Raw genomic sequence first — 20090 nt, forward strand, 5'->3', positions numbered from 1 at the left:
TTTTATCTTTGTCCTTTAATGTGTTGGCATCTTAGTCTATAAACCACAAAATTTGTATTTGTGGTTTCAATTCCAAATGCCTTCCACCTAAGACTTGTATCTATGAAGTGTTCCAGGAAAACAACAGTTCTATCATCAAAAAGAGTTGGGAATCGTAATTTCCTGATTCAGTTGTTTGTAGTGGGACTCTGAAATCAGTATTTTCAAAAAGTTCCTCAAGTGATTCACATACATACAAGTCCTGGAAATCATGAATTTAGAGTTTTCCAGAGCAGGTAGCACTAGGGGTATAAGAGAGATGGAAATCCTTTACGGCAACACTGCGTGACTGCTGTTTCACAACAGGACTGCTTTTAGGCAGCCCGCAATTCTCAGTTTGGCAGGTTACAGCCTACCCAGGACTTCCAATTCTTACTTGCCCTTCAGGACACTTGGGTTCAAGCTCTGCCTGTATAGACTCCAGTTAGGGTCCTTGGCACTTCCATCTTGTAGCAGTATGATCTCAGCTCCACTTGCCTTGTCTGATAAAGGAGCTAATTTTGTTTGCGTTGAAGCACTAGAGAGAACATTTACAAGAAAGCAACCCATTCAATGCCTGGAACACCGGTCGGTGCTCCATTTCCATCTTATTCAGAGTACAAGCCCAAAAGACCCTCCACAGCCTGTGTCCCTGCTTCCATTACCCTGGCCTCATCTGTTCTTCTCCTTTTTTGCTGGCTTGACATTGGCCTCTCTGCTGTCCCTCAAACCCTCTGGGCACACTCAGGCCCCAGCTGTTTCTTGTGTGTGTCCCTCTACCTGGAGAGTACTTCCTGCAGCTGCCATAGCTGCGGTCTTTCTCCCTCACTTTCACTTTAAGTTGAAACTGCTCTTTTCACTCTCTCTTCTCCTTCCCTGCCCTTATCACAAACCCTGTGCTATGTATTTTATTGCTTTAGTTTATTTCTCTTTCTTACCGCAAGAATATAAGCTCCAGGAAGGCAGATGTTTTTGTTCAGTTGTTTTGTGATTACTTCTTAATTTCTAACCATGCTAATAGTGCCTGGCAGACTGTAGGGGTTCAGTAAATATTGAATGAATTATTGTGAGCAATACCGTGTTTTCCTGATAATAAGACCGGGTCTTATATTAATTTTTGCTCCAAAAGACGCATCAGGGCTTATATTCAGGGGATGTCATCCTGAAAATCATGCTAGGGCTTATTTTCCTGTTAGGTCTTATTTTCAGGGAAACACAGTGGTAGGTCCACCCTTGGGCTACACCGGAGGAGTGTAGTAGCATCATTAGGCCAGAGAAATCCTGGGCCAAGGCCTAAGTCTAGTTTTGCTTTCAGATTGTCCTGGGTTTCTGACTCAAGTATTCTTTGGGGTGGACAAAATCACCATATTGTCATTGCAAACACCTCAGCCTTCTAAGGGATAGTTACAAGTATTATGACTCAGCGTTGTTCGAAATATTGCTTTTTTCCATGTCTCCCCTGTTGGAATCACCCCTCAAGGCTAAGGTGGTACTAGGTCTAGATGAGGAAAGAAGAACTGGGCAACATTTGACTGTAAATTCAGGGAAATCCTAGGACATCTATTTGATGATCATGACATCTGATTGATAATCTTCATGCACACCTCTCACTGGTAAAATTTCAATTGTTTTCCCGGAAATTCACCCTAGTAAACTTTCCCAGCCTCCCTAGGCCCAAGTCTCCCCTCACACCCTCTCTGTGCTGCACACACAAACACACACACACACAACTTCTTTAGCTTTTATTGTGCCAGAAGAAAGAATACTCCTTTCTTTCTCTGCAGAAAGGGGTAATCAAAACAGAGAACAACCCCTATCTTCTTACGCCACCCCACTATAAAAAAAAAAAGTTTTCCAAATGTAGTTAAAAGAAAGTTGGGAATTATTGTTTATGACAGAAACGTCAATTTTGTGAAAAAAAAAAAAAGTGTCGGTTTTACCAGATGCTTCTGGTCTTGGCTGCCTAATCCATTTTTTCTCTCTCAACAGCTGCAAGCCCTTTGTCAGACCCCACACCTCCTCCCACGTGATGTCTCTATCAGTTGGAACCCAATTGGTGCCTGCTGCAGGCACTAAACTTTAGGCAAATAAAATAGCAGGGGTGAATCATGAACAAGACCAGTAAAAATACCCTTCCTCTATGCCTCTAAATTATAGTATCACAATTACACTCCTAAACACTCAGAAAGCTGAGTCAATAATTGGAGGGTAATTTGTTTTCAGTTGGAGAGTCCAAGGATATTTTTGCAAAAGGCCGAAAACTCTTATTTATGGAAGCTATATTGCTACAGACTGTGCTTTGCAAAATGAGATTAACTTTATTATATTTAATCCTCACACATCCTGTGAGCATTGCAGCCCCTGTTTTACAGATGAGGAAACTGAGGCTCAGAGAAGTCAACCAAGTTATCAGAAGTCACATACCTAAGTGGAAGAATCTAAATCTGTCCCTAGGTCAGATTGATTATGAAGTCTGTGCTCTCACTGGCATACTACACTGTTCATCTCCTTGCCTGGCATAAGACCTGACGCACAGGAAAAGCACTCTTGCCTTGGCCTGGATCCTTCATTCTCTGAATAATTTCAAACCCTGAGCTTAGGATATCCAAATAAATTCTGTCACTGAAAGTAGCCATCACAGGAGTCTGTCTGACATTTGCAAACACTGTATCTTGAAAATTTCCAAATCCCCAAAATCAGAAGGCATTATATTATAAACTCTTCTCCACAGCTGCTGCAAAGAGGTACTGAAATGGGCTCGTGGAAGGTCAGTAAGGCTTAATAACTGGTTATGTGACAGGCTCCTGCAAACTAGCCAAAAAATTCAAAATCAACCCTTAGAATAACTGTACATTTTTCCATTATGAAAGTTTAGGGTTGATAATGAGCAAATGTTAAGACCAACAGCCTATTTCAGCAGATCAGAACTTGATTAGATCTTCTCTTTAGAACCAATCTTGGAGTTAAAGGCACAGTGGTTAAAAGCAAAAGCTTTAGAGACTGAGTTCCCAGCCTTGAATCCTTGGCTGTACCACATACTGATTGTGTGGTTTTGGGCTTTATTTTCCTCCTCTGTGCCTCAGTTTCCTTTACTTTAAAATGGTGATTATGTGACCTGCATCATGGTGTTAGTGTGAGCAATGCTGAAATCAAGGGTGTCAAATGCTTAGAAGAGTCTCTGGCACGTAGTAAGAACTCAAGTGTTAGCAATTTTTATTACATATTACAATGCAAATTTTCTTAACAAGGCTCATTTATTTATGACCCCATTGAATCCTATCCTTCAGTCTCAGTTTAACTATTCACTCTATTCAACAGAACTGGGGCTGCACAACTTCATCCATTTTCAAATTTCAGATTTTCCCTCCAAAGAAGAGGCATTTCCATTGGCGAGGAAAGACTGTGGCTCAGTTCTAGCAGCAAGAATTGTATGAATATAGAGCCTCCAACACAACTGTTTTTAAAGGGGCAAGACTCTACTTGCATATGCAAGTTCTGTAACGTTAGTTTCAAAAGCAGTTCCATGACTTTATAGTCATACCTCATAATATCTTTGACTTATTTCATGAGATTCCCAATTCCATTTGTAATTTCATGAGCATATCGGGATCTGTCCAAGATGTCATGTGCTGCTCTGAATTAAACACAAGCTCCAAAGTGTTTGACATTCACTCCATCTGCAATTGCTATCAGAGACTCCAGGAGTTGAATTTAGCCCTCACGTTTGATACCAGCTGAAAGAGACCAATAATTTTTGACCAAACATCCTTCTCTAAGCAGCTTACACGCAACAGGAGTTAAAGTTCTGAGAGACTGTTTTAAACTTCCTTCCCCTTAGCTTACTTTAACACACAAGTGAAAGAATCAGGCAAAGACAAAGTGGTTATATATTTTTTTCATACAGAGGTGTGTTTTGGTTTCATGTTTCCATAGCAATAATATTAATAACAAAAGTTTCATAAAACCTTATGCAAAAGCTTGCAATTTTCTAGAATACTTAATAGTATTCCTTTACTCATACAAACAAATGGTTGGGTTATGTCAGATATTTCTGCAGTTAAAAAATATTCCCTGGCAGGACTGATTTTCTTAATCCACAAGGTTCTTTGGTCTGCTTTTGAAACCAGCGTTATAGAACTTGCATATGCAAGTAGAGTCTTGTCCCTTTAAAAGCAATTGTTTTGGAGGCTATTTCTGCAATATTAAAAAATATTCACTGGCACGACTGATTTTTCTTATTTCACAAGACTCTCTGGTCAGCAAAATGGGAGCTAGAGGGATGCAGATGTGACAGCTGTTGCTGCATTTTGGTTCTTTGGTTATATGATGTAAAACTGTAAAAGAAGAAATTTGCTTTTGACATTTTCTGGTTTTCTGTTTTAATTCCCTTCTCTATCTTTTGGCATTTCCTCCTCTGGCCCTTTTATTTTAACCTTCCTTTCTCTCTCCTTGTCCTTGACAAGATAGGTCTCTTACTTCTCATAGGAGGAGGTTTAATCATCCTGGCATTCCCCACAGAGCCTAAAACAGTGCCCTCAAAACTCAAGGGTATGCAATCATCATTTCTCTAATTAAATTAAAACTATTTCTCAATATGCTGCTATAACCACTATTAGCTAAGTGTGTTAGTTCTTTATGGTGGTGGTGCATTAGTTCATGAACTCCACAAACTCTTACTTTAAGAGTATTTTCATTTGAACTGAGAATTATTAAAGGAATGGATTCTGTCAGTAGGACCTCAGGTCTAGTGGTGGGCCAGTGAGGAGAAAGCATTTAGGTTAGATGGAGAAGTCCTTTCTTGAAACCACTCAGTTATTCCATGAGTTGTATATGTGCAGTGCATGCACATTCAAGAGAGAGAAAGATGGAAACAGAGGGAGAGAGAGAGAAGGTATATAAATGCATCTTTTATTGATAAAATCTATTGCATTTCTGGGGTCTTGAAAAAATGCTTATTTACTTCTAGGAACTCTATTTTATTTGCTGGAACAAATTCATTGAATCCAAATATCAGCTTCCTACATAATTTAAATAAGAAAAAAATATTGAAATAACTTGATTTTTGTATGGAAGTTATGAGACTATGAAGAATGCTGTTATAGCCTTTAAAAACCATTGTCTAATTTTGTTTTCAGACAAAATTATAATCATTAAAATATTAATTTTCCTTGATATTTCACATGAGGAATATGACTGCACTTTTCACGTATTTTAGAAAAGAAATGCAAATATTTTCTAACATATTGATAAAATATGGTTATTAAATTTCAGTGTACATCTTTTAATATGAATAATTAGGAAGATCAGCGCAGAAGGAATAATACTTTATTTCAAAATGGTATTTTTGGACATTATTTATACAGGTTTTCCAAAGTAGCTCTACTAAGAGAATGATTTCATTCTGTCTCACTTTCAATAATGAAACTACAAAAAAAAAAAAAAAAGTCCACAGCATGGTATATAATGTGCTTCTATTAGAACCTTATTTTCTTGTCAATATTTTTACTTAAAGCCTAATCTTTTGATGCAACGGAGGCTTCAAATTAAATCAGAGACAGTGGCTTTCATTTTCTTACTTCAACATGACACACATATTTCTAGCTCTAACATGATTGCCAAAAAAATGCTTAACTCCTCTAAATTGGCTGTTTAAAGTGCCACAGTAGATTTGACTCTTAAATCCCATCCATGGTTAAAGTTCACCTAGCAGTGTACTTGAAGTACGTACTTTGTGTTTAAAAAATGAAAACTGTAAAACTTTTGGTGTTTCGTGGTGTTTTTTGACTCTAAGTTAGTTGTTTTCCTGCAACAGTTGAAAAATTAAAGATACTAAAAATCTGCTGTTAGAGCATGTAATTGTGGCCTCCCATCTCTCCTTTTTCTGGAAATGAAAAGAATGTTGAAAGTGTTTGTATTTTATAATGTAAGAGGTGGCCAAGCATTTACAACTCTATATACTCCTCCAGTCAAATTCTAAACCTCAGACCTGGCCAGCAGGTTTCTCCCAGACGATTTTCATTTTCATAACATTCACATCCAATAAACTGCACAAAACATAGTGTGAGAGAAAAAAGGGGGACAGGAAATGGCTCCGTTGCCTGGTTATTGCATCCTATTGCCTGTGGCTTGCTAGTTATGAGGTTTAACTATGTAAATATGACGTATATGACATCAGAATTTAATCTTAAAGCTTCTATGTGGGAGATAGAGTGTGACTTTATTGTTAGGGCTAAAATCTACTGGGTGTTGACAGGTCTCAAAAGTCACCGAGTAAAAGCTTAAAAAGAAAAAGCTCAGACTGATAAGCTGTTCTTTGATTGACAACTTCAGGCTTGACTGCCACTATTGAAAACAGTTGGGTAAAGTTTTGTGGGGAAAAAAGTGTTATTTCATAAGAAGTTATACTGGGAAATATAGGAAGATTTATAAGCTGATATAGCACAAAACCCGAAGAAAAACAGGTGTGAGGTTTAGAAAATCTGGAACCTGGGAGAAAGGACACTGTCTATGAATGATTTAATTAATATTGTAAAAGAACTTTATGCAAAAGAATGCCGACAAAAGGAGAAATATAAAACATTGCTTTCCACTAGCTTTAGCTTTCAACAAATCATTTGTCAACAGCTTGTGGTGAAACAAGCTAGTTGGGGGGAGGATAAAATGCACCCAGCAAAAGATTACAATGGGAAATAAATACAGGAGGAAAATAATAGAAATCTTTTTTCATCTTTCTAGTAGAGTAGAACCAATTCTGGCACTGTAAAATCCATTATGGAAACAATAAAATAAATGCATTCTAAAGTAGCCATCATTGGTTGATTGAAATGTTATGATTGTTACACATGCCATATCTTATCAAATATTATCCATAAGGAAGTATTCAATTCCTGTTGTGCCAATTATCCTACTACGTGCATCATAAACTTTTATGGCATGTTGTGGAATGTCACTTGGCTAACGATTTTTCCCTTCAAATACTGCATCATCACATTCAGATGGAAAACATATTCTAATGTGGCAAAGTGTTAAGGAAATTTAATACTCTAGGGCTAAATGAAACTGCTATGGTTCATCTCCTGGATAAGAACAACAATTTATGAATGCAATATTCATTTCCTGAGGTGAGCACGAGCAAAAACTTCATCTGAAACCTAAAACCTAGATGTTTGGCCTCTGGTAGTTTCCTCATTTAACTCATTGATGTCATATATTAAGGCCACTGGTAATATCACATCTGGGAAGTGCTCACTTTTTCAACTTCCCTAATTACTTTTACAGGGAACTCCTGGCATAATTGCATCTGCTGAGACCAAACCACAGAGTCTACAAGATCATCTTTCACTTTTCATATATTGTTAAAAACGTCAAAAATAATCTATTTGCTTTTTCTTGATCATGAAAACTGATGAACAGTTTGGCATTTTAATTCACGGAGGCATTCATTTAGAGCTCTGGTTCTCGAACAATATATATGTTATACGGAGAAATCATGAAATTGTAAATTTAGCCTGTGTATGTCTCTAAAACTAGAAAATCCAGAGACCGGTCCATGGTCATATTTGCAGAAAAAGAAAAAACAAAACAAAACAAAACAAAAACAGTTACCAAGAGCCATAATTGTTTTCTTCCAAAAGCTAAAGATCTGCACTATATATTTTAGCATATTAAACATAATAAATTTAACTTACAGGGAAATCTATTTGAGTCTTATCTATGAGTAGTAGAGGACACAACTAGAGGACAATATTTTGAGATTTTAATCCAATCTTTTTTCATTAAAAAATCTATTCCTATTTAAACATAAAATTTCTAGGCCACAGGGTAAAATGTTCAGATACATGTATGAAAGATTTATTGTTTGTCCACCTAAAACTTGTAAAAAACGGGGAGCAAGTTTTGCTCAAAATAAGAATTTGAAGAATTGTCAGATACCATGGACATCTGTAACTGGGGGAAATGAGACAACGGCAGAGAGAAACACATTCAAGCTTTCATGCAAAAAGCCTCCTTACCTTCCCAAAACTCATCTCCTCTGACCAGAAAGCCAAACCAAGTACAGAGGTGAAAGATGCTTTGACTCTATTAATAACCAACATTTTGAGAGTTCACCTTTGGTAGGAAATGTGCTATTTACTAAAAATAAAATGAGTCCATTTGGGGGCATGAAAGAAAGAAGCAGAAGAAGAAGAAGCCAATTTCAGATGAAGACCTGAAAAAAACAAGATGTGAGGCAGTGTCTATTAAATAAAATTAAAACCCAAACCAGTCATACGCTTTCATAAAATAAGGGCCATGTGGAGGCAGTATGGAAAGAGATGAAAACAAAAGGGAAAGAAGAAAGAAACCCAGCCTGCAATGGACCGAATGTTTGTATCTCCTCACAATTCATGTTGAAGCCTTAATCCCAGTGTGATGGTATTTGAAGGCAGGGCCTTTGGGAGGGAATTAGGTCATGAGGGTGGGCACCTCATGAATGGCATTAGTGCCTTGATAAGAAGAGGCCAGAGACCTAGCTCACTCCTTTTCTGCCAAGTGAAGATACCAGGAGAAGTCAGCAGTTGGGCATCCTGATCTTGGACTTTCTACCTCCAGAACTGTGAGAAATAAATTTCTGTTGTTTACGAGGTCGGACAATTAAGTTTGCAAAATCATCCTAGAAAAAGTACTACATACCTCATTGCTGAGTATCTCTAATGTCACCTTCGAAGACTCCCCTGAGAAGCTACATAGTACGCACAGACGCCAGTGCCTAGTCCACCCTCCCAAGCAATTCTGGAACTCTTTTTCTGGAATGGCCATCAGAGCTGTTGTCTATTACCCTTGATGTCCTGAATGTCATCAAAATGTCTTCCTTTCAATATTTCCTTTATCTTTGGGTAAAGAAAGAAGTCATTGGAGGCCAGATCAGGTGAGTAGGGAGGGTGTTCCAATACAATTATTTGTTTACTGGCTAAAAACTCCCTCACAGACAGTGCCGTGTGAGCTGGTACATTGTCGTGATGCAAGAACCATGAATTGTTGACGAAAATTTCAGGTCATTTTCCTCTAACCTTTACATGCAGCCGTTTCAGCACTTCCAAATAGAAAACTTGGTTAACTGTTTGTCCAGTTGGTACAAATTCATAATGAATAATCCCTCTGATATCAAAAAAAGTTAGCAACATTGTAGCAACAAGTTCATAATAGGCAGACCTCGTATAAGCCAATCCATTCTATGGTACTTTGTTAAAGCAGCCTGCACTTCCGGAAGAAGCCATGTCTATGATTCTTGGGATGAAGTATATCCCTCTGTTATTCTCCCATCTTCTGACACTCTTAATGCTGTGCTTAAAATTCCTTGCAATTCCTCACAAGTCTTTTTCAACTAACCTTAAAAAAATGCTCAGAATTTGCTCGTCAGGCCTACAAATAAGACAACATATTCCCCTAAAAGACAGTCATGGCACAATGTTCCAGCTTAGCTGGGATTTGTTTTCGGGAGAATGAACCCCTTATTAGCTTTACTCTCAATGCTGATAGCTTCCTCATCCCTGCATACTACAAGTAAACCTGATACCTTGGCCAAGAATGCATGTTCCCCGGTGACGCTCAGCACGGATAACTGCCTTCTTACTTGTTAGACTCTAACTCACCGGAAACATGCAGAGCAGGCAGGGAGGCAGTGTGGAAAATGAGTGGGTTCCTTATAATGACTCATACGCTGTCCTGGGTACTTTACATATTTGCACATTTTCACTCCATGCACACCACAACCCTACACTATAGGTATGCAGTGAGGAAACAGGTGCAGACCTCACAGAGCGTGTGTGTGTGCGGACGGGGGGTGTCCACGTGTGTGCTTCTGTCACTAATGCATTCTGCCTCAACCTCCCAGGAAATTTTTCTTCTCAAATATTCTAAAAGAATCTTTCTTTGAAATGTTGAATGTTCAACTGATGAGGTTTTAAAAGTCACAAGAAATCCCTTTTTTCTAGCAGATGATCTAATGCATACCTCTTTTGTTGGAATGTTACAGAGAGAGTGACCAGCATATCACAGAGTAAGAACAAATGAAAAGATTCAGATTACCAAAAAGTGGGTGGGGCATGCAAGGCAGGTAGTGATATACATCCCATAAGCATTAGTGGGTGGGTAGATATGGATTGGAACAGAAATTCTGAGTTTGTCAGGGCTTGCAGACCCAATCATGCTCCAAGGACATGACTTACAATGTGGCTGCAGGTAGGCAAAATCCCAGGAGATTTTCCTATTTGTGGCCAAGGGCCATACAAGTATGTCTATGCTTTCTCCCACACCCTTGAGTGAAGCATGCTTCTTGTCTCCCAGGAACCTTGGTCTCTGGCTGAAATGGTGACTTCTGGAAAGGAGACCAACAAGTGATAACGTGAGGAGACGTAGACACAGACAACCAAAAGCAGTCACATCAGTCTGGTGACGGACAAGGTAACAGATGTCAAAGCCAGATGACATTGGCACATGGGTGCTAACTAGAAAACCATTATGTGACTTGCTTGTTCCCAGAACTTTTGAGAAAGAGAATGGTGTTGTGCAAGAATGTGATGAAATAAGGGAGGTGTAAAATGACATTATTTTCTCTATTTGATCTGTGTAGAAACTCAGGATTGGAGAAGCAGGTAACTTCCCAGGGTAAAAGCTAATATTTAAGAACTAGAATTGGAACCCAGGGGTATTGGACTCCAGAGACTGTGGTCATTACCAATAGGTAGCACTGCTTTTCACTTGGCTATTCTGTGTGGGTAGACGTATCTGGGCCTTACTTCAAAATGCTATCCTGTAGCTAAAAGAGGCTACTGAATTATTTTTAATTAACACCTTAATAAATGATTGAAAATCTCTATTCACTGTGAATAGTGAAATCACTATTCACTGAAAATTGACCATAAGCTTAGCACTGGGCTAGGTTATTTGGTTTAACTAAAGATGTAGGCATTAACCTAATGTGCCCCTATGTGTGTGTTGGCTGTTTGGTGTCCTAGTATAAGATGCAAAGTCTATGATATTTAAACACAATTATAGAATCAAAGACATGTGTGCATTATCATTGTCCTATTTTTAAAGCAGAGTAGTTGGTTTTCAGAATTGAAGTTTACACAGAACGTTATTTTGCTAAATTGATAATTAAGTTTCCTTGTTGCAATCAGAATCCTGAAATTCAGTCATGGTGTAGCTACTCAAATCAGATGCTTTTAGGTGTTTAGGTGTGTGTGTGTGTGTGTGTGTGTGAGAGAGAGAGAGAGAGAGAGAGAGAGAGAGAGAGAGAGAGAGAGAGAGAGAGAGAGAGAGAGAGAAATGGGGGGGTGTCACATAATTGAGGAAAATATTAGAGAGATTGGTTCAGGTGGGGAAGCAGAATGAAACACCAAATCAAAGGCAGGACATCAATTGTGTGCTGTATTGCATGAAGCAAAGAGGTGCCGGATGACATGGCTGTAGTTTTGGTTGTGAACATGAAAAGGAAAGGAAACATTTTAGGAATAGTAGAAAATATTGATGGCATAGTAGAGAAAGGGAGAGAAAGATAATTTTAGGAATGTGTGTTTTAAATAGTCAAGAAGATAATTATAAAATGAAATATTCAATGAAACTATTAAAATAGGGTTATTTTCACAATACACCTTGAATCACATAAGATTTACCAAAAGTTGAATACTAATCTTTTCTTGAGTATGCCATATGTATAACCTATCAAAAGTATTCTATAATTACTTATATATTTTTTTATCTCTGGGGTTTGCAACAAATTAAACCTTAAGCTTCAGTGAAGACAAATTATTTTACATGTAGAATCCTTATATAGCCTTAATGTTTATTCTTTTAGTTTAGGGTCCCTGCCTGGAGAATATTCATTTTCCTTTCTGTTTGATTGAAAGATTGTAACAACCCCCCTCCCCAATTTACAATGAGATCAAAAATGGCATTTTATTTGCCCATCTGGAGATCACCAAATGCGTAAAGCCTGTCCGTGTGGAGGCCATCTGTTGTGAATGGAGACACACATGGAAACTTAATCCTGGAACTTCTTTTTCAACTTTCTCTTTTCCTTGCCGGAGTAGAAGGCAATTCAGAGCAGTCACTTGCAATACAAACTGTAGGCCAGGACAGGTTGCTGCCTTTTAATGTCACAAACACTTTCATTTGCCCAACTACAAACATCTCTCTGTAAAGATCTAAAGAGTGAAAAACTCTTGGCACTGCTTTTCCCCAACATCATACGTAAACTGAAAGTCCAAGCCAGAGCTCTCCTTAATGAGCTGTTGCTTAGGCTGTACTTAAAAGAAAGAAGAGTCTTTCTTGGGGAATCATACCCAGTTCCTTTTCTTTGAAGGTATCCATGGTTTCCCTAAGCAATTCTGAATAACCTGAACATGGAATAAATACTACCTGCCTCAATAATAGTTTTCAAACTTTTTTTTTCTTTTTTTTTACACTTTACATCCTCACATGTTCTCATTTCAAGTTGGAGAAAATCCTTCTCTGGAATAAAATCATTTCAAAATAATGTTAATGATGGAGTAGGACAAATGAGTCATAAGGGTCTGGGCTTCCCAGAGACACTTTGGATACAGATAAAATTTTGCAGACTTCCACTCTTCTTGTTCTACTTAGCTTCTCTGCAGGTACAATATGATGTCCATAAATACCACAAGTCAGCATTTGACCTGGACTGGCTCGATGCTAAGACCCAGCGCACAGCTGTGAGCGTGGAGGCCAGAGTCGTTGTTGTCTGGAAGCTGTCTGCATCACACTATTTTGTGGTCTTTCCATCAACGTTAGCACCTGACTTGTTTGCCATTAAAGTCAACAAAATTGCTTCTTAAAAAATCATCTCAAAATCTCTGCTTTGCTTTGTTGGGTACTTTTTCCTCCATCCTCCGTCCATTCCTTCACAACATGTCTGTTTGGGATGCTCCCTTCTCTTAGCCCAAGTGCTAGATATCTCTCCCACTGGTGATTAGAACTTCCTACCCAATGACATCGTTCCCTTGGTTTAAACAGCCTCTAAAAATTCTCAACATTGCTATCAACATAATTCTTTCTTTCACTCCTTTAACTGGGTGATTTCAAATTGCACGCTTTTATGAAAAACAAACAAACAAAAAAACACAGTAGTAATGGCAATTGCAATTGCTTCACTATTTTTAAAGCAAGTTGTATACTTGTGTAAGGAATAGAATATATGAAGGTCTGCCTGGGAACATTTGGGGATGTAAACTCTCACAGTGGCTGGGGTAGGTGCTTGGCCTTGGAAGGACTGGCTACCCTCCCAGGGACCAAGAAAATATTTACAGGATGTGGAGCCTGGCCTTCGCCTTGGCACAGGTGGGCCAAGCTCCGACACATCTAATCTCGTACCAAAGACTGGCCCCGACTCCTAGCCAGATCCGAGACCAGTTCCTTGTGTTGTTAACACGTATGCTTATTGGCTCCTTGCCGCTATTGTTAGTGAAGTCCTCAAAACCCCAAAAAGCCGAGGCGGGCGTAGTAGTAGTTGTTGTTCCCCGGCCGCCGCGGCTGCTGCAGGATATTCCGCCCGTCTTGACGACTTTACTTGACTGGGATTTTGCCTACGCTGATGAAGGGCCGGTGCTGTTTCTGCGCATGTTTCGCCCGTGCTGATGAAAGGCCGTTGCTGTTTCTACGGGTCTAATTGACTGGGCCCTGGTGGTATGATGAATTGCCTCCTTGCTTGTTAGTGGTATGATGATATATCCCCCTAATCTCTGTCTTGTCTTACTTACTTTCTCTTTGTAATAAAACTCTTTAACCCCTTCATCCCGGCTTGTGGTGCTCTGTCTTGCGTATCGGGCCTTGAAATTAAGTCTGTGTACATACGCAATCGATAATACTTATCGATACAACTTGATAATAGCAAGAAATTGAAAACAACATAAAATATTGAAACATAGGGAATTGGATTAATGGATTATTATGTATACACACAACTGAATCTGGTGCAACCACTAAGAATTATTTTAGAAGAATAATTAATGACTTGGAAAATGTTCACAATAAAGTAAAGGGGAAGAGGAGGTCAGGAAGTGGTTATGTAAAGTATCACTACATTTTTGTAATAAGAAATTTACATCCTTACATAGAAAAAAGACGATAAGTACATACATCAAACTACTAATGATGATAATCTCTGAGTGATAGAATTACAGATTCTTTAAGCTTTTTCTGTGTTTTTCAGATATTTACAAAATTATTTTTTTTCAGTGGCCAGAAAAAAAACACACACCATTTTAGAAAACGGGCAAAAATATATAATATATTTCACTTATGAAATAAAGCGTACTTTCTATTATTCAAAAACATTTATCTAATTACCATACAACCCAGCAATCCCTCTCTTAGGTATATACCCAAAAGATCAGAAAACATTTATCTGTAAAGATATATGTGCTTTGATGTTCATTGCAGCTTTATTAAAGGCGGCCAAGACATGGAAACAACCAAAATGTCCTTCGACAGGTGACTGAATAAAGATGTGGTACATAAACACAATGGAATACTACTCTGCCATAAGAAAAGACAAAATAGTGCCATTTACGACAACATAGATGGATTTTGGGATTATTATGCTAAGCCAAATAAGTCAGACAGAAAAAGTCAAGAACCTTAGGACTTCACTGATAGGTGGGATATAAAACTGAAAGCAACAAAGGAACAAGACAAACAAATGAGAAACAAAAACTCATAGACACAGACAATAGTTTAGTGATTACCAGAGGGTAAGGGGGGAAGGTAGAAAAGGATAAACAAGGTCAAATATATGATGATAGAAGAAGAATTGACTCTGGGTGGTGACCACATAATGTGAGATATAGATGATGTATTACAGAATTGTGCACCTGAAACCTATGTAATTTTACTAACCATTGTCACCCCAATAAATTTTAGTTAAAAAATACCCATTTATCTAAATACAATGGGTAGCTAGAAAGGTGTTACACCTCTAAACTGAGGAACTAATGAGAATTCCATATTATGTGTAGCAAATAAGGCAAACATCAGAGTTCTAGGACATTTCCTTGTGTTTGAGACAAGCAGGTGAATTGGTGATATTCAAGTCCATTTATGTTTCAACCTTTTTAGAAATAATAGCATGTATTATATTTCCTCCTCTCTACATAAGGCCTCTGGCAGCATCTTTCATCAGAGATCATATTCAAGATCATTAGCCTCTCTGTGAAAATCCCTCAGCAGAGCCTGTCTCCTTCTATTTCTTCAATATCCCACCTTAGTCCCTTTCCTTGTTCTATATCCCTTTTATTTGTTCATCTCATATTAATCTCAGATCCTTCTCCATAGCCATGTCATATGCAGAAATGTCTTTCCTGTCCTTTAAGAATACGTTAAGATGTTTCCAGGGCACCTTCCACCAATCTTCAATTCTTAGACCAAGACATGTGAGTATATTAGTCCACTCTACTGAGGGGAAAATGGATACAGAAGGCATTGTTAGGCATCTAGAGGCAGAGTAGCCTGAAACAACCATGGAGAGCTCCTTCACACTCCTGTGCGGCGGTGGGGTGGGGAAAGAGACAGAGGAGCATTGTTTGAGAGCCGTGCAGACAAAGCAGAGGAAGCTGATGGGCCTGTAGAGGCATCCCAGGCAGCGTGAGGAAAACACAGCAGTGATCCGCCAGGCAATGGAGGAGGCCCATTATGAGATGACTCTGTAAGTGCCCACTGGAAGGGATGGCAGTCAGACCTGAGTTTCCTCCTACCATTCTCCTGACAACTTGGCTCTCTATAGGCACTTGGAACTTATATGTAGACCTAGGGATTCTGATCAACTGAGAAACCCAGAACTGAAGAAAAACAAAATCAACTGAGATTAATTTCCTTCCTGTGACAATGGAGTTGGGAGTAGAAAGTAAGTTGAATTATGGTAAAACAAAGAAAATTTTTATGCATGCCTGAGTCTGTGGCCTGAGTATTATACCTGCTATACTTAGGACAGGAATTATGCTTCAATAGATATTTGTTTTATATATGTATAATAAAAATACGTGCATAATAAAGATAGATTATAGATGATAGCTAGCTAGCTGGATAATAGATGATAGATAGATAGATAGATAGATAGATAGATAGATAGATAGATAGATAGATAATAGATAGATAGACGGATAGATAGATTTCCATGTCTGAATTATTTCAATATCATTTTTCTGACCATTTCCAATCCATCTCTTTGAGCAGTGCTATGCCATTTATAAAGATTTAATAAAAGCCTTTAAGAGGAATTGATAAAGCAGAAAATGCTAAGTACATATCTGTATTATTTAGAACCCAAAAGGATAGAATGGATTCAGCATTTTCTTTTGTTTAAATGGAGCTGATCGTTATTCCTATAGAGCCCAAAAATTAGTATCTCAATTTCTTTGCCTCAGACAAAACGTCAAATCAGATGAGCACCATACTGCAAAGTGTCTGCCAAATCTTCCCTAAATTGCAAATAAAACAACCTCAGGACATCATTGAGTTCAGCCACTAGGTCAGTCGCAGGGTTCAAAAGCCTTTGGATCGTCGTCGATGACATAACTGAGTGAAGGTGGAGGATATAAAAGGAGTTGTGGGAGCTGGGGCACACTGGTGTAAGATAAAACCTGAAGGCTACGTGGCCGTCAGACAAGAGAAGATGCTAGGAAAGAGCTTTCAGGAAAGGGAAGAAGTGCATATGTAGGCCAAAGACAAGCAGTAGCTTGGTACATCCCAAGGAGTCAAAGGGGACAAGCAGGAGTAGATGGCAAGCAAGATCAGATAGGTAAACCAGGGACGATACATGTAATATAGGATCCTGCTCTACTGCGTAAAATAAAAAGACTGATAAATTAAGAACTACCACCTCATTCCCCAGTCCCTCGTTCTGTCCCCATTTGTAGGTCTTTAAACTGTAATTCTCTTTTGAGAAGACTCATTTTAATTTTTATCCCTCTTTGTGATACACTTTTTTTTTTCTCAACTACGTATGATGTGGCCTCTCATATAACAGCTTTTAACAACTCACCTAAATCAGTTAAATATTTTTAATATTCACATTGTCTTAAAGCTGCTTGGCAGAAAAGTTCAAATTATCTTTAATTTTTTCCCACATACTTTGGCCTCATCAACTGCAGAGGCTCTGCCCACATAAGCTAATATAGTTTTCAGCTCACTTTTACCTGTTTTCTCCTTCCCTTTTTCCACAGCTAATCTGAGTGTGATCTCAACATCTAATCAATTCTTTAAGAGTCTGCGGGGAAACCACTTTAAATCTATATTGGTTTTCTGTTTAAATGTTAACCTACATATGTGAAGTGATGACAATAATGTGATGGAATCTATTTGGACTACTATTGGGAAAGCAATTGGACTGATTTTTTCAAAAATGGATTGGTTATTCAGCAAGTGTTCCTGTAAAACATCCAATGAAAATGGAACCAATCTGAAAAATGGTGCTGGATTTTGTTAAGCCTTACAACCATGACCAAAGCCGCCCTATAAGACATTAATCTTATAATTCCTCCCTACTCTCTCTATCCATTAGTGTCTTACTTAATCTTTAAGGCTTGACTCTAAACCCAGTGTCTTTAAGTCCTCACTCACTACCTGAATGCCAGTGCTCTGGTGTCTTCTCTGATCTCCCGGTTCAATCATTCTTTCAACAATATTTATAAAGCAAATATTTATGAAGATGTGTACTTGTTATAAAGCAGTGAAAAAGATCAACATGCTTGCTTTCTTGGAGCATGTAGTCAACTGAGATACGTTAAATGAGGGGAAAGTAGAAAGTACAATGAAAAAGGATAATGACAGACCATTTGAGAATGAAGGACCATAGAAGTCTTCCTTGAGGCACTGATATGGAATTTATGTCTTGATGGACAGATAGGGTGAAGTGGGAGGGGAAGAAGAGCAGTGGGTTCTGCTCACGTGGAGCAGTGCAGTCCCTCAAGTCCTGAAACTAGTAACAACCTGGAGCATTCAGGAAAGATGCAAAGCCCAGCACATGTGGAGTGGGATGAGGGAGGCAGAGAGATCGGGAAGATGAGGTTGAGAAGAAGAGAGGAGCCAGATTGTAGAGGGACAAAGAAGCCATGTTTAAGGATATTGAACTGTATCTTGAAAGCCATGAGAAGCCTTTAATGGATTTCAAGCAGCTGCATGTGACAGTCATATTTGGATTTTGTAAAAGACTCCACTGACTCCTGTAAGGAGGATGGATTGCAGGAGGCAAGGGAAAATGAAGGAAGTCCAGTTAGGAAGCTTCTACATTAGTCAAGGCAAGCGATGACAATGGCTGGTAACAGGCAGGTGGCAGTGGAGATAAAAACATGGCATAGTTGAGATATAACTGATCATCTCTGTCCCCATTGGTATTTATGGCATATTGCTCTGAAATGTAAAATGTTGCGTGACTCCTTCCCATCTGCACCCTCTTTCCTTGAAGGTAGGGGTTGTGATCATATCTCTTATCCCCCATGGTGATTTGAACACACTAGGTTGATTAAAATTGTATTTATATTGCTGGTATTACAACCACCTGGTTTCTTTTAAACCCAGGCTGGATTTCTTTTAGGATGCTATAGTCTTCACTTTCTTATGGCCCCATCCTCGTCCTCACTTGTATTTCCTTCCATTGGCAGCACTTAAAAATTTTGGCTTGAAAGAAAGGGAAATCAATTTAGACATGGCAGCAGCTAAAGGTGTCAATAAATTACCATTAATCTGTACTTCTATACATTGTAATAATATACTTATTTAAACTCTCTTGGAATAAAAGAATGCCTGCTTTTTGGGTTTTCTCCCAGAATACCCACAAGAGAATAGCACACCAAAAGCAGAGCACAGACCACTATTCATTTGTTACATTTTGTTCCTATAGCAAGAGAATATGTGAGTTATGCCACTGTGCTAGTTATTTTGTCAACTTGACTGTATTACAGGATACCCAGGTATGTAGTTACATTTCATTTCTGGGTGTGTCTGGGAGGGTGTTTCTGGGTCAGATTAGGGTTTGAATGGTTAGACTGAGTAAAGCAGATTACCCACCCCACTGTGGGTGGTCATCATCCACTCCACTGAGGGCCTGAATGTAATAGAAAAGTGGAGGAAGGGAGGATTCACTGGCTGTCAGACTGACTGATGACCTGGGACATTGATATTCTGCCGTTAGTGCTCCTTGTTCTCTGGCCTCCAGACCCAAGAAATCTACATCATCAACTCTCTAGCATCCAGGCCTTCAAACTACACCAGCAGCTTTCTAAACTGGGTCTCCAGTTTATAGATCATGGGACTTCTTAGCATCCATATGCATGAGTTAATATCAATCAACCAATCCATCCATCCATCCTGTTGGTTCTATTTCTCTAGAGAACCCTGACTAATACAGCCACAGGTGTTGTTCCAGCAAGGGCACCTGCTGGGGAGGGTTTTCTGGAATGGGCAACATCTACTTGGTACAATCCAAGAAGCATCCAAATACCCTCCTCTACTAATGGTCTCCTCCGCCATCCTGCCAGGCTTCTGGAGTCTTCCGGTCATCTCTCCTTTGCGTTAGGGCCCTGAGTATGTGATTGGAACAATAATACTACCCAACATCCCAAGCTTTTGCTGCAGTCAGTGTGACCTTGTGAAACTCTCTGTGTCTTCATGTTCAGTTTTTCTATCTCTAAAGAAAGAGGTATCTGCTAGGTCAAGTCTAAGGCCCCTTTAAATGTAATCTTTTATTATTACATTTTACTACAATCTTCCATGTATTAGTCTAGTGAAGTAGCTTCAGATATCCAGGTAGATTTTTGAGGGCACAGGCATTGCAGGGAGCTCTACTCCATCGCCTCTGTCCCTTGGTGCCTCTGGCCTGCCCACCTTTCAGAGACAAATTCCTGCATTGTCTGCTAACTTGAATGATGCTCAGCATCCATGAGGTTTTCAGTCAGGAAGATGGGGATATTCAGATCTAATTAAACTCAGAAAAGGGACAAGGATTTCTGAATATACTCATACACTGGCAAAATGATGGAAAAGTTCTTATTCCAAAGCCCCAAACTGAAACAAGTGAG

The sequence above is a fragment of the Rhinolophus ferrumequinum genome, chromosome 3 (assembly GCF_004115265.2).
Source record: "Rhinolophus ferrumequinum isolate MPI-CBG mRhiFer1 chromosome 3, mRhiFer1_v1.p, whole genome shotgun sequence".
Lineage (NCBI taxonomy): Eukaryota > Metazoa > Chordata > Mammalia > Chiroptera > Rhinolophidae > Rhinolophus > Rhinolophus ferrumequinum.